General features: G+C 42.1%; 1 protein-coding gene across 2 annotated transcripts in view; it reads left to right on the forward strand.

Moving 5' to 3' along the window:
* Positions 1-12,002, forward strand: part of lingo1a (leucine rich repeat and Ig domain containing 1a) — a 298,690-nt gene that overhangs the window by 238,181 nt on the left and 48,507 nt on the right. The window contains exon 1 of one of the 2 annotated variants that reach the window (XM_029758458.1): positions 6,385-6,838. The exons of the other annotated variant lie outside the window; for it this stretch is intronic. The gene's annotated coding sequence lies outside the window, so the exon portion shown is untranslated. Of the gene's footprint in view, positions 1-6,384; positions 6,839-12,002 lie in introns of those variants that run through there. 2 annotated transcript variants of the gene reach the window in all.

The following is a 12,002-nucleotide window of genomic DNA, read 5'->3' on the forward strand; positions in this document are numbered from 1 at the left end:
CGCGGATCCTCCTGCATCGGAGGCGGTTCTGGTGCGGGACGAAGAACCCTCACATCCTGCTTATCCGCCAGCATAGGAGGCGGCTTCGGTTCGGGGCGTATCCCCTGCTTCGCCAGCTGATCCCTCCACTATTGTGTCACCGGACCGCGGATCATCGCCGGAGGCTCCGGACCGCGGGCCGGCTGGGTGATATTAGATACTTTGTAGGCATGTTGGGTGAGTTGAAATCGGTGTATTTCTGAATCAAATGCGCCAAATAAATTGACATTTTTGGGACATAAAGAAGGACATTATCGAACAAAAGGAACATTTGTGATGTTTCTGGGACATTTTGGAGTGCCAACAGAAGAAGATATTCAAAGGTAAGGCATTAATTATATCGCTATTTCTGACTTTTGTGGCGCACCTGCCTGGTTGAAATATGATTTTCATGTGTTTGTATGCGGGGCGCTGTCCTCAGATAATTGCATGGTTTGCTTTCGCCGTAAAGCCTTTTTGAAATCTGACACAGCGGAAAATACATTTGAGGTCATTAACAAGAAGTTAAGCTTTATTTTGATGTATAACACATATATTTTCAAGAATGTTAAATATTTGAATTTGGTATTTTTGAATTTCGCGCTCTGCAATTTCACCGGATGTTGGCCAGGTGGGAACGCTACCGTCGCACCTGCCCATAAGAAGTTGTTTAAGTGAAAACAAGCATAGAAAATAGTATTGGCATTAATCAAAAAATAAATAAACATAAGGCTATTATATTATAATTATTTCGGTGACAACAAGGTTGATTAACAACATTGTGTTGGTTAACACGTTTTTTTTTATATATATAAATAAACGTGGGACACAAAAGAAAGGCCCATCATATATTGCTCTAATACATTTCAAAAGATTGTTCCGAAGTTTGCCCCCCAAAAATGTATTTTCCTATGAATAAAGTCTCACAAAAATGTCTCTGTCACGTCCTGACCAGTAAAAGGGGTAATTTGTCATTGTAGTTTGGTCAGGGCATGGCAGGGGGTGTTTGTTTTGTGGGTTTCGGTGTTTTTGGTTTAGGTTCTATGTTTTCTATTACTATGTTTAAATCTAGTTTTCTATTTCTATGTTGGGTTTTTGGTAGGACCTCCAATTAGAGCCAGCTGGTTGTCGTTGCCTCTAATTGGAGGCCATATTTAGTTGAGGTTTGTTTCACTTGTGTTTTGTGGGTGATTATTTCCTGTATAGTCTGTGCACCTTATGGGACTGTTTCATCGTTTGTTTCTTTAGTTTAAGTGTTATTTCTAATAAATTAAGAAGATGAGCACTTTACCTGCTGCGTGTTGGTCCAATCATTACGACGCCTATGACAGTCTCTTTTCACAAAAATGTGTCTTTTTACACAAATTAAGCCACACAAAAAAACTCACAAAAACGCACACAATCTGCTGAAATATTTTTTGTACATATTTGCATGTATTGAGTGTGCTATTGTGTTGATTGGTGACATACTGTGGCACATGCAGTGCTTTTAAAAATGTCAAACAAGTTTCAATGACCTCGAATAAAAATCTCACATTCAAAACTGTAATATCCTATGCTTCACGGAGTCGTGGCTGAACGACGACACTATCAATATACAGCTTGTGTAACGTGGGTCGTCTAAAGGGGACCAAGGCGCGGCGTGTAAAGTGCTCATATTCCCTTTTATTATGAAGACACTTAGAACCAAAAACAACAAAATGACAGAACAGTTCCGCCAGGTGAACATACACTAAACAGGAAACAACTACCCACAAAACAACATGAGCAACACCCCTACTAAATATGACCTCCAAATAGAGGCAATGAGGAACAGCTGCCTCCAATTGAAGGTCAACCAAATAAACCCCAAACTACAAATCTAACATAGAAATAGAGAACATAGAACAAACACAAAAAACACCCCCTGTTACGCCCTGACCACTCTACCATAGAAAATAACAACTTATATTGGTCAGGACGTGACAGCTTGCTGGTTATACGCTGCACCGGCAGGATAGAACAGCAGCGTCTGGTAAGACAAGGGGCGGCGGACTATGTATTTTTGTAAATAACAACTGGTGCACGATATCTAAGGAAGTCTCGAGCTATTGCTCGCCTGGGGTAGAGCATATCATGATAAGCTGTAGACCACACTATCTACCTAGAGAGTTTTCATCTGTATTTTTCGTAGCTGTTCAGATACCACCACAGTCAGAGGCTGGCACTAAGACAGCAATGAATGAGCTAATGAGTATTCTGCCATAAGCAAACAAGAAAACGCTCACCCAGAGGCGGCACTCCTAGTAGCCGGGGACTTTAATGCAGGGAAACTTAAATCCGTTTTACCAAATTTCTATCAGCATAAAAACTCTGGACCACCTTTACTCCACACACAAAGACATATACAAAGCTCTCCCTTGCCCTCCATTTGGCAAATCTGACCATAATTCTATCCTCCTGATTCCTGCTTACAAGCTAAAATTAAAGCAGGAAGCACCAGTGACTAGATCAATAAAAAAGTGGTCAGATGAAGCAGATGCTAAGCTACAGGACTGTTTTGCTAGCACAGACTGGAATATGTTCTGGTATTCCTCCGATGGCATTGAGGAGTACGCCACATCAATCATTGGCTTCATCAATAACTGCATTGATGTCGTCCCCACATTGACTGTACGTACATACCCCAACCAGAAGCCATGGATTACAGGCAACAGCCGCACTGAGCTAAAGGCTAGAGCTGCCGCTTTACAGGAGCGGGACTCTAACCCAGAAGCTTATAAGAAATTACGCCATGCCCTCCGACGAACCATCAAACAGGCAAAGCATCAATACAGGACTAAGATCGAATCGTACTACACCGGCTCTGACGTTCGTCGGATGTGGCAGGGCTTGCAAACCATTACAGACTACAAAGGGAAGCACAGCCAAGAGCTGCCATGTGACACGAGCCTACGCCAGACGAGCTAAACTACATCTATGCTCGCTTTGAGGCAAATAACACTGAAACATGCATGAGAGCATCAGCTGTTCCGGAAGACTTTGTGATCACGCTCTCCGCAGCCGACGTAAGACCTTTAAACAGGTCAACATTCACAAGGCAGCAGGGCCAGATGGATTACCAGGACGTGTACTGTGAGCATGCGCTGACCAACTGGCAAGTGTCTTCACTGACATTTTCAACCTCTCCCTGTCCGGGTCTGTAATACCAACATGTTTTAAGCAGACCACCATAGTGCCTGTGCCCAAGAACACTAAGGTAAGCTGCCTAAACGACTACCGAACCGTAGCACTCACGACTGAAGCCATGAAGTGCTTTGAAAGGCTGGTCATGGCTCACATCAACACCATTATCGCAGAAACCCTAGGCCCACTCCAATTTGCATACCGCCCTAAAAGATCCACAGATGATGCAATCTCTATTGCACTCCACACCGCCCTTTCCCACCTGGACAAAAGGAACACCTATGTGAGAATGCTATTCATTGACTACAGCTCAGTGTTCAACACCATAGTGCCCTCAAAGCTCATCAATAAGCTAAGGACCCTGGGACTAAACACCTCCCTCTGCAAATGGATCCTGGACTTCTTGATGGGCTTCCCCTTGGTGGTAAAGGTAGGTAACAACACATCCCCCACGCTGATCCTCAACACAGGGGATCCTCAGGGGTGCGTGCTCAGTCCCCTCCTGTACTTCCTGTTCATTCATGACTGCACGGCCATGCACGACTTCAACACCATCATTACATTTGCTGATGACACAACAGTGGTAGGCCTGATCACCAACAACAATGACACAGCCTATAGGGAGGAGGTCAGAGACCTTGCCGTGTAGTGCCAGGACAACAACCTCACTCTCAACGTGATCAAGACAAAGGAGATGATTGTGGACTACAGGAAAAAGAGGACCGAGCAAGCCCACATTCTCATCGACGGGGCTGCAGTGGAGCAGTTTGAGAGCTTCAAGTTCCTTGTTGTCCACATCACCAACAAACTAGCATGGTCCAAGCACACCAAGACAGTTGTGAAGAGGGCACTTCAAAACCTATTAACCCTCAGGAGACTGAAAAGATTTGGCATGGGTCCTCACAAGGTTCTACAGCTGCACCATCGAGAGCATCCTGACTGGTTGCATCATTGCCTGGTATAGCAACTGCTCGGCCTCTGACTGCAAGACACTACAGAGGGTAGTGCGAACAGCCCAGTACATCACTGGGGCCAAGCTTACTGCCATCCAGGACCTCTATATCAGGCGGAGTTAGGAAGGCTCTAAAAATTGTCAAAGACTCCAGCCACCCTAGTCATAGACTGTTCTCTCTGCTACCGCACGGCAAGTGATACCGGAGCACCAAGTCTAGGTCCAAGAGGCTTCTAAATAGCTTCTACCCCCAAGCCATAAGACTCCTGAACATCTAGTTATAATGCGATGCTACTGGCGGCAGAGAAGTCAGGCGCAGGAGAGCGGAAACTGATTTACAACGGTTGTGTTTAATAACCATAAACCATCGTCAACAGAACAATAAAATAAATGGGTCAAACAAAACCCGGTATATACCAGCATACCGTGCACAAGCACTACAACAAACAATTATGGACAAGGATATGGGGGGGACAGAGGGTTAAATACACAACATGTAATTGATGGAATTGGAACCAGGTGTGATGGAAGACAAGACAAAACCAATGGAAAATGAAAATTGGATCGGCGATGGCTAGAAGGTCAGTGACGTCGACCGCCGAACGCTGCCCGAACAAGGAGAGGTACCAACTTCAGCGGAAGTCGTGACACTAGTCAAATGGCTACCCAGACTGTTTGCATTGCCCCCCCTCCCCCTCTTTTATTCTGCAACTACTGTCTGTTGTTGTCATCTATGCATAGTCACTTTAATAACTCTACCTACACGTACATATTACCTCAACTAACCGGTGCCCCCACACATTGACTCTGTACTGGTACACCCCTGTATATAGTCTCGCTATTGTTGTTTTGCTACTGCTCTTTAATTACTTGTTACTTTTATCTGTATTTTTTTTAACTGCATTGTTGGTTAGGGGCTCGTAAGTAAGCATTTCACTGTAAGATCTACACCTATGATATTCGGCGCATGTGACTAATAATATTTGATTTGAAATTAGGGAGAAAAAAAAGGGGTCAAAGTTTAGAAAAAACTAAAAAACATTTAGCCTGCTTTGGTTCTGCCCTATGTGTCTGCGGAGAAAGAAAGAAAATACATTATATTGAGGAAGACAGGAAAGAAATCATAGAACTGGCTTTACATTTCACTTGAACCATTCACAAACTCTTTTCCCTCATGCTAAAGTTGACTGTTTCTGTCCCCCTCACTGATTTTCGATTCCCATATAGCTGGGAGAACTGGTGATTTGAAGTTGCAATTAAGTCCAGTCAATGTATTGCTCTGGAAAGCTGAGGCATGTTTCCCCACAGAGTGGTTAAACACTCAGGCCAATGCCTCAAAAAACACCTTGTCCTCAAAGCCGGGGCCTCTTGCCCATGCGTGAACTGATGCTGATGACAATCACATGTAGCTGGGATGCCTTGGTGGCAAAAGTTGCACGCAAGAGGCTGGGGGACACATGGAGGGGAGGAAAAGTATTTTAACACCATGAGACAAGTACATTAGATACATCCAAAATGGTAGCGCACTCTCAACATGAATATAAGTCACAAAGTGTGGGTGAGGCAATGTTGTTAGGCTTTTTCAGTATTATCTGAAAAAGCAAAGGTACTTAATTGCATTAAGTGGAATGGTAAGGTATACGTTGATCAATATATATATACATACATAACATTTATTTCAATTGCAGAGACCAATGAGCCATTATATCGTCGTCCTCAACATTATCTGAGAGCATGTGTCATGCCATTTCCAAAATCCCTGTAAATGTTGAGGAGTCAGTGTGTGGATTATTTGAGGCAGACAGTGCCACCAGGTCTTCAAAATAAGTACTGCTTTCTTCACAGAAAAGGCACAGGCTATGGTGCTATTTTTTAGAAACCTATATGTTAAAGACTTAATTATCTTAACATTATTTAAATCAGATACACTACATTCAGGTTCATGGACTAGTATCATCCCTCAGTCTTCAAGTGATGAAGGTTTATTAAAGACCATTGGGTTTACTTGGAGTGCATACCCACTGAGATGAATGAATGGCCCTATAGGCTATGTCTTTATAATCCCATTTAATGAAAACTGCATTACTAAGTGGGGAGTTTTGTGTTTAATCGTCAAATCGATGCATCACTCTGGTCGCTCTAAAATAAGTGTGTGTGTGGGATGAATAGGCTAAATCACGTGCAAATTAATATGCGTCAAACATGCGTGAGAACCCTAGATCTACATACACTGTGGTCCGAACAAGGTGCATGCATCAGTTTTGTCCCTCCCTCAACTCTGAGGACAAGAAAGCGAACTGCAGCTACAGACGACAGTCACACAGTATCCATCTCGAGTCTGGCCGTGCAGACTGCCTCAGGGAGAGAGAACGGTGTTCTTAGGAACGAATGCGTGGGAGTTGCTCACTTCACTCCTCCTTTTTCCTAGTGGACGATAGAAGGCGCATTGGGAGCCCCTTTCCGACCGAGGGATAGCGAGCTGGCGGAGAGAGGAACCAGTGCGTCGTCCGTAGACAGAAGAACAGGGCAGTTCCTCCGGACTATCCATTTCTGCGGTATCGGAATCTTGGGGAACCGTGTTTTTTAAAAATCGTGTCTTTCAAAGCAATGGACTCGAGATAGTGGGTCTCAATTTGCCTTTTTCTTGACAGGGAGTTGCCGTTGGGAGATATGCGTAAGGATGTTTGGAAACAGCAGTAGTAGGTGAGTATCCCTTTAGACTCGCCCGCTGCTAGTATTGTTGCGGTGGTACCAACCTGATCAATTTGTAAAGGACACTCGAAATGGATTACATTTGTATTAATGTTCAATTGATGTCAATAATGAGTACGTTTACATGCATATTAAATAACTCGATATTAAAGAGATTATTGTAGTAGGCCGAGTATGGCATTATTCATGTAAACACCTACTCTGTGTATCTTAATCAGCGTAAAGTCATATTTGAAGCAAGCATATACCAATTAAAACACCTTGGTTTCTGAGCAATCTTTCGAATTATTAAGACCTGTAACGTAACGTTTCAGTGCTGTATTTTATTTGCGCATGTGCTAGCAAGAGCAGCGCGAGCCTCTTTCTTTTGCCCCAGTGAAGTGAGTTCGGAAAAAAATGGAAAGTATGCATCTTAGAAATAGTTTTCACATACAAACTTTATACGTCCGAACAATTATTTTTCACAAAAATAACATGGTCGCTGTGGTAGAATGTTTATTTTGATTGGGGATTTTCTGCATGTATCAAAGTCCCATCAGGTAGTCTGATTTCAGATGTGTGCATGAAAACTGTTTTTTTCGAGAAATCGTTATTCTTGCAAAGCATGTACATGTTTAAATCGAACTGTTAAATTACTATTCACAATTATCCTATTATTGCGTGCATGTAACCATTACTCAGTGGCGGCCAAAAGTCGTGTTACAGACGGTGCAAGGGGAGACAGAGCAGGGCGGGCTCCCGTTTACTAGACTGGTGCGTGGGTTTCGAAATATGTATTGTAGCCTATCCAAATCGGTATCCAAATACAGAATGTATTTCAAACAATTTAGATGCGTAAATGCCTCCGTTTTCTTATTACCACAATGCATTAAAATGTGTGGTCATTGTGAAAACGTACACCTGACTATGATTAATTAAATTGCCTTTAATAATGTTCCAATACAATATTTATTATGTACCTGATTTATAGAGACTGAAAGCTGAATGTTGTAAGTTTCCCTGACAATAATAAGGAATTTGAATAGGCAGTAGGCTATAAATAATAGAGATATTCACATCCTCTTCAGGTGAATTACCAAACCATTAATGTGCTAATTCGAGTGTAGTAACCTTTTCTAATTAATCTGGTGTACTTGTAGGTATGATTGAGATCATTAAGACTATACCCTCTAGATAGACTACTGAAAAAGGGGTACCAGTTGGTGATTCAGGACGTAGGATGTATTTCTCTCTCTCTCCCTCCCTCCATCTCTCTTTCTCTTCTCTGTGTGTGTGTGTGTGTTCTTGTGTGTGCCATGATAGTGTATGTGTGTGTGTGTGTGTGTGATCTTTCTGTGTGGCGTATGTGTTATCAGTGAGGATGGTGAAGGATGAGTATATTCAGTATCATAAAAGGTTTCTCGCCTATGCCCGTGAAAATGTATGGATACAACTTAGTCACACTGTGACGCAGGAGTGAGCTTTGTGATCAGTCATATTTTATTTATAGGGAAAAGAGTATTTGAAATGAGGCAGATGGCTCTCACTACATGAGCAGCATAACAACCACTCATTGTTCTTATGTTGTTGATTTGGTTGGAATAATGACATGTGCATCCAAAATTAGTCTCAATGCTGGTTGCCATAATGTTAGTTGATCAAGTATGCAACTAAAATGTGTTTTTATCCAAGACCATATCTTGCATATTTAACTTGAGCATAATGCTACACTGTTCCTTTGTTGTAGCCTACCTGGATTCCAATGTCTGGTCCCCTTTTTTTAAACAAATACCAGTTTCCTATTGTCATAACTATACATCATATAAATATTATATCATAAGACTGTGCGATGCTGGTGCCCTTCTGACATTCATAAACTGATGTATTTTGGGTTATAAATAGCCTAAGGGAGGAGAGAAACGGGGATAGCAGCTTCACTGTAGATGTCATCTCGGATAATAAAGCAGCATCCCTGCTATCTGTGAAACACAAGCCATGTAGATGATGGATGCTTGAACTCTGGAGATGTTGGAGACAGCTTAACATCTGCAAGGGTGTGGCAGTGTATATTCTCATTGTTTTCACCAATATTGTTGTTGTTTGTTCCGTAAGAGCTTTTGGTTGTATGCCTATCTGGGCATTAAATCAAGGGGGCTGCTGCTAACCGCAGCTGATAGTAGGCTAAGTGTTATCCGCTTTATCCAATCACCCCGCCTTCATTAAACAAATTAAAGCTTGGCAACCTTGCTGTTGCACTGCCTGTCAATGGCGTTCACCTTTTCACCCCTGATGAAGGGTAGACAGATGCAGATTAAATGCCCCAGTGTCTGCGTTAGATGTCGACGATGAGTATGACATTTCTCCTCAATAAGGGCTCAGACACACCGATAGCATTTGCTGTCGGAGAGTACTTAGCACGTTTGAACGTAATTTGAGAACCGAGTGTGCAACGATCAACAGCGGGTGGTACCTAAAACACAGGCCGCTGAACGATTGGCAGACCAACTCTAGATTCACATTAGGTGCGAAGTGTGCAAGCCTTAATGCCCAGGAAGCTCCGATTCAAACTCCCATTAAACAGCTCTGCAAGCGTTATAATGTCAAAATATGTTTGTTACTCACCATGTGTAGTTTCGCTGAGCACCCAACTATCTTCTTTTACTCCCGTTACGGCTGCTATGTACTTCCAAAAAAGGTCGAAATATTTGTATTTTTATATCAAAAGGAAGTACACACCGGACGTAATGGGAGTAAATGAAGGTAGTTGCTCAGTGAAACTCCATCTTTGGTGAGTAACAAACTTATTTTGACAACATAATGCTTGCAGAGCTGTCTAATGGGAGTTTGAATCAGAGCTTCCTGGGCGTTAGAATGGAGACACGTCATACTCATTGTCGACATCTCTAATGTACAGATACTGGGGCAACCCAACCCCAGAGCAGATGTTATAATATATTACTGGTTGCTTAATGCCTACCCATATATACTGTACAGTATATTGAGATATACATGGGTAGGCACTTAGCAACCGGCAATAAAGGAATTTTCCTAATAGTATATTTGTTGTGACAAATGCAAAGCTTACACTTAATACCATTAGGTTTTGACATATTTGATGGTTACATTAATGTCTTTATTTGATCAAATACAGTCCGATATTCCCATGTCATACATGCAGTAAATGATACATAATCCCAACATCAAGAGGGGATTATTGCTGCATTATAATCACCTTCATCAGATTTCGCATTTTGACTGATTGCAATTCAATATGTAACCTGTGTCTAGTACAGAGCCACGTTTTGAGGTTTGGAAAAAAACGAAAAACCAGACAGTACAACCTGAAGTACTTACCTACGCCACATAACCTCAAGGTTGGGAAATAAGTGTAGTGTGTAAATAAGACAACATGACTGAAGGCTTGACAACCTACAGTGCAGTACTTAGTTCCACCTAATGACCAGCAGTGCCAGTGAGTCTAATATTGGCTTATGATGTGTTCCAGTGTCGCTGAGAGACACTCATCCTTGGTGTAACGCTGACACCTTCTGCTGTGTTGACAAGGTGTTTATTAGTCCCTGTTGTGAGGCTGTCATTTGGTAATTTCTGTGATGACATAGCACATTATTTTCAGTTGACATAGGGGAGACCAATTAAGTTGTTTACTTGGCCCTTTTCACCCGATGCTACCTCAATGTTGTCAGTGTAATGCCTCAAGGCAAATGCATTGTTAAAAGGACAGTTCGAGGCTGGCACTGAGTTTGTTAGCGGGAGGTGTCTTTTTTATTTGGTTTCCAAACTCCTCTGTTCCTCCGTGTTTGTCCTTGGTAGTCCTCCTTTGAATCTTAGCAGCTGCAGTCTCCTCCGTGTGATTCATTTCAGGACAGCCATATGCAATTTTTCAAGGTCTGCTGGAGTGGTGGTGGCAGTGTTTGTTAAGATGCTGTGTTGCAGTGTTTCATGTTGCCTCAGTTGTGGACTCCAGCAGTGAGCTGCATTTCTCCTTCTGGTGTGAAATCCTCCCGAGCAGCTTGATGTGGATGGTTTGTCTTCAAATGTGTCACTTGGGGAACAGTTGTTTTACTTTGCCTTATCCCTCTCTCCTCTTCTCTCCGCTCAGTCAGGGTTGAACCTCTGTATGATGACATTTATTGTTTCCTTCCATGGCCCTGAGCTAAAACTCAGTGACATGTAAAACAGCCAAAGCCTAGTTCCCCCCTTCACATTTGATGGTGTTTATGAGGCGTCGTAACTAACGTACAATGTTAATACTGTGTGCTTCATGTAGGGGAGAATGGGGTAAGTTGAGCCAAATTGCTTTGTTGAGCCACTCAGTGTGTATAGGAAACCATACACAAAATGTATCTTGACTAAATATTTAGGTCCAAAAAACTGATTTTCACAAAGTCAAGTGAATTTGTGTTATAGGTTTCATGATTCTTGTATCTAAACAAAAAGGAGATTGTTTTGGACATCAGTTGGTGTAAGCTACAATATACGGTCGTAAACCTAGCATGAAATTGCGTCCTTATAGCAGTGTGGGCTAATATAGTGAAAATGTTTGCCTTGTGGTAAGTTGAGCCAATGGCAATGGGGTAAGTTGCCACCATACCCCATAACAATAATGATTACATTTGGTCAGTTTTATGCATAATGGCCCTGATTCCGTTTTGGGTGGAGATCTAATAAATTAAAGTGTGGTGGAGGTGTGTCTACAGATACTATTCTGACCTTGACTTAATTCCACCACCTTTACGCGCAAGGAAACCATGAATAAGGTCTAGCGAACCTACTGGGAAAACCATCTACCAATTTTTTTTTAGATAGAAGTCACACCAGTCTCCTTGCACTGTAATTTACCAGTCAACGTGATAAGAGCTATTGATAAGAGCTAGGTAAATTAATCTGTTTGGATAAGGGAATTGTAAATATAAATTACACTTGTTTTAGATACATTTTACCTTATAATCGCTGCCGACAAATGTAAAACAGTCATACAGGAGGCAAACTGAAGTATATCAACCTTCCCACAGAAAAGTTTATGAAATGCTATTCCATTATGCAGAATTTAATTTGTACTGCCTTTTAACTTGCAGGGATGGGCACTCTCTAATGTCTTCAGTATGGGCTACCTTTGTCTGTTTCCTATTTCTATCATGTTAAATATTAGCCACTA

This window comes from Salmo trutta, chromosome 7 (assembly GCF_901001165.1).
Source record: "Salmo trutta chromosome 7, fSalTru1.1, whole genome shotgun sequence".
In the NCBI taxonomy this organism is placed as follows: domain Eukaryota; kingdom Metazoa; phylum Chordata; class Actinopteri; order Salmoniformes; family Salmonidae; genus Salmo; species Salmo trutta.